Source organism: Pundamilia nyererei, unplaced genomic scaffold (genome assembly GCF_000239375.1).
Source record: "Pundamilia nyererei isolate P.nyererei 1_Seehausen unplaced genomic scaffold, PunNye1.0 scaffold02393, whole genome shotgun sequence".
Taxonomy (NCBI): domain Eukaryota; kingdom Metazoa; phylum Chordata; class Actinopteri; order Cichliformes; family Cichlidae; genus Pundamilia; species Pundamilia nyererei.
In genome coordinates this window covers 2,304-5,987 of record NW_005189794.1, presented here as the reverse complement: position 1 = coordinate 5,987, position 3,684 = coordinate 2,304, and the positions used below count along the sequence as shown (strand labels likewise).

The following is a 3,684-nucleotide window of genomic DNA, read 5'->3' as shown; positions in this document are numbered from 1 at the left end:
CTCCTGGTCTGATTGGGGAGGGGACCAGAGAAAACTACAGAGTCCCACAAAGTTACACACCGATTCAATATTGATTTTAGTGACCTCCGATTGGCGTAACCGGGTGTCATTACTGCCGATGTGAATTATGATCTTACTGAATTTACGTTTACCCTTAGCCAGCAGTTTTAAATTTCCTTCACTGTCGCCTGCTCTGGCCCCTGGAAGACAATTGACTATGGTTGCCGGTGTCTCTAGCTTCACATGTCTGAGAACAGAATCACCAATTACCAGAGTTTGATCCCCGGCGGGTGCGTCGCCGAGTGGGGAAAAACGGTTAGACACATGAACGGGTTGGTGGTGTACCTGGGGCTTCTGTTTAGGACTATGCTTCCTCCTCACCGTGACCCAGCCGCCCTCTTTCCCCAGCTGCTTGGGGTCTGCCGGGGAACAGCTAGCGGGGCCTACGCTATCTTCGGCTGCACCAGCTACAGGGGCCTGGCTAGCTACGGGTGAATGAAGGGTGGGAAGCCGAGTCTCCAATTCAGTAATCCTGGCCTCCAGATTGAGAGGCTGAGGAATAACCTCCAGCACTGTCAGAGTGCTTATTTACAGTCCTAATATCATCTCTTTTCCTCCATAACCTATGCTCTGACACAAATGTGCTGCAGTGCAGTCACAGATCTGCCATCCGAGTTCCTCGACCCTCCGAGCAGCAGCCCGGATTCTCAGCCAGCCTCCAAATATTTATGCAGAGCTCATTAAAGTGGACAAAATGCCGCGTTTCCTCCTCCGCCTCATAACGATATCATTTTAAACACTAATAAGGAGCTCAGGATCACTTGGCTGCTGTGCTCAGATCAGCTTTATTAATGTCAAAAAAGGCATTTTGTTTGTACCCACACATTCTGCAGCCTGTAAACACTCATAGATATATAGAACAGAAATATGCTTTATTGTGGAAATCCAGGTGTTCCAGCAACAAAGTGACAGGAAGTTGGAGCGTTCAGAAATCGGAAGACACACTGCTGCATGTGAAGGCCCAGCTCAGTGAGCTCAAAGAAATAACTGGAAGAATGATAAATGTCTAAAAATGATCATAATGTGAAGCCTCGCAGCGAGGTCACTGCTCCTCTAACTAAACATGTGACACAATGTGCAGGAAAGTGCAGGACAGGTAAAGATGCCATGGGAACACCAGCCCATCCACATCAACGGTGTCAAGGTCGAAAGGGTCAGCAGCTTTCAAATTCCTTGGAGTCAACATCACAGAGGACTTCTCCTGGACCCTCACACAGACACTGCTATCAGGAAAGCTCGCCAGTGGCTTTACTTCCTGAGGAGGCTGAGGAAGTTTGGCATGAACGCCAACATCACCTCAAATTCTTACAGGTGTGCGATCGAGAGCTTGCTGACGAGCTGCATCACAGTTTGGTATGAAGCTGCTCAGCCAGCAGCCAGAAATCACTACAGAGGGTGGTGAAGGCACCAGAGCACATCACTGGCACGAGGCTTCCTGCCATTCAGGACATTTATCTCCAGCCTCCATCATCAAGGACCACAGCCACCCAGCACATCAGCTGTTCTCCTTGTTACCATCTGGCAGATGTTACAGGAGCCTGTCTGCTCGGACTACAAGACTAAAAAACACCTCAACCACAACACTTAAACACACACACACAGTCCACAGGACGCGCTCAGAAGCTACCTGCAGCTTCACAAGTACTCTGCTTAATCTGCACTGGTCACTCCACTTTATTGTCATTGATATTTATATTTAAAAGTGCAATACTGTGATTTTCTGCTGCTCATTCCTGTGCAATATCCCATCTGCCCCCCCCTCACATTCCTGTTTAAGATTTTCTTAATTTAATCACTAGTGTACATATATTTATACATACATATATATATATAGTCAGTTAACTGAAAATCTCTTTTTCTTTTACTACATCTTATTAATATTTTGCTCTTTTCTATTTTTCTATATATTTTTTATTATTTTATTTTATTTTTTCTACTATACCATGCTGCTGAGTGACTGCCGCTCATCAAATACATTTCATTGCGATGTTGACCCTGTGCTAATTTGCATATGACAAATAAAACTGAAAACTGCTAGCGAGTTGGCTATGAGCTAAGCTAAGCTAGCGAAACCCTAAAGACGAAGCGAGTAAAGTGCGTGAAGATATGAAAAGCGAAGTTATCTATACGGTTTTTAATAAACTGCTACAAGAACACCACTGTGTGTTGGAACAGGAACAGGAAGTGATACTCTACCGCAGAGAGTGAACAGGAAGTGACAGCGCCCCCTGACAACAACATTAGAGACGGTAAACAGATGAAACACATCCTTACCCAGTGTCTCCAGCTACTCTCGGCCTGCGCTGTATCATCTGGACTTCTACATGTCTTCTTCTTCCTTCTGGTCTTTGGCGTGCAGGACTGGAGCTGGTTCGGGGTCAGGTCTGAGCAGGGGTCACTCGTCCCCATGCCTCGCCGCCTCAGCAGGAAGTCTTTTAAGGAGGGACTGGAAGCCCTGAGAGCACCCTGGTTTGGCATGAGCACACTCATTCGGCTGTAGCTGGCAACTGACAGGTGGCTGTAGAGGCCGATCATGATGATTGCCGGCAGGTAAAAGGAGGGAAGAGTCGTCCCCATAGTAACAGCAGGGCTAACAAGTAGACGGATGTAACACTGATCGTTAGGGACGACGCGCCCGCCCTTATCTGTCTGCCAGGACAGGATGGCGGGAGCCCAGAGAATGAAAGAAAGCAGCCAGGCGGCAGCAATCATCAGGCACGCCATCCTGCCCGTCCGCCGCACTGGGTAGCTGAGCGGTCGCGTCAGGCAAAAGTACCGATCCAGACTGATGAGCAGCAGGTTCAGGACCGAGGCGCTGCTCGCCACGTAGTCAAGGACGAGCCACGCGTCACATAGCACGGGGCCCAGCAGCCAGCGGCCCTGCAGCTTATACAGCGTGTACACGTTCATGGAGAACAGGCCGATGATCAGGTCGGCCACCGCCAGGCTCAGCAGGAAGTAATTGTTGACCATCTGCAGGTGACGGTTCACTTTGATGGACAGGATCACCAAAGTGTTGCCGAGAACGGTGAGGATGCTGAGGGAGGTGGTAACCATGGCAATGAGGACCAGCTGAGCAGTGCTGTACGGATATGGTGGTGAGAGCGGAGGCACACGGGAGGTGTTGACGGAGAGGCGGAGCAAAGTAGGCGTCGGTTCCATGTTTCCTAAAGTCACACACAAGAAGACTTTGAAATTATTGAACTGAAACGAGATCAAAGTGACCACAAAATAATAACAAGTGTTAAAACAGAAAAGACAGCGTTCCTTAAATCAGTCAACACTGAACCGTCAGCCTAGTGTGTGAAATTCAAAGAGTTCCTGATGTACTGGTTATTTTCCCACCAACTCAGGAGATAAAGAGCAAATCAAAGAAGCGAACATCAAATGGTCATCAATGGATGTTAATGACTTTTACTAATATAATTAAAAGAAAGAACTTTGTATACTTGCCCTGAAAATGAATCAGTATCTTCCTGAGAATGATTTCCTCTTCCTCACAGAAGCTGTTTTATTGCAGCTCACACAGAAACGATGAAGCTAAACAGTTTATACGAAGTTCTCCTCGTGCAGGATTTTATTTTCTTGCAGCAAAAACTGAAGATGTTTGAAGTTTATTATAAA

The 3,684-nt window shown here is 47.3% G+C and overlaps 1 pseudogene; it reads right to left on the bottom strand.

The window, feature by feature from the left end:
• Positions 1-5: 5 nt before the first annotated feature.
• LOC102201994 (muscarinic acetylcholine receptor M4-like) lies at positions 6-3,222 on the bottom strand (annotated as a pseudogene).
• Positions 3,223-3,684: the final 462 nt, after the last annotated feature.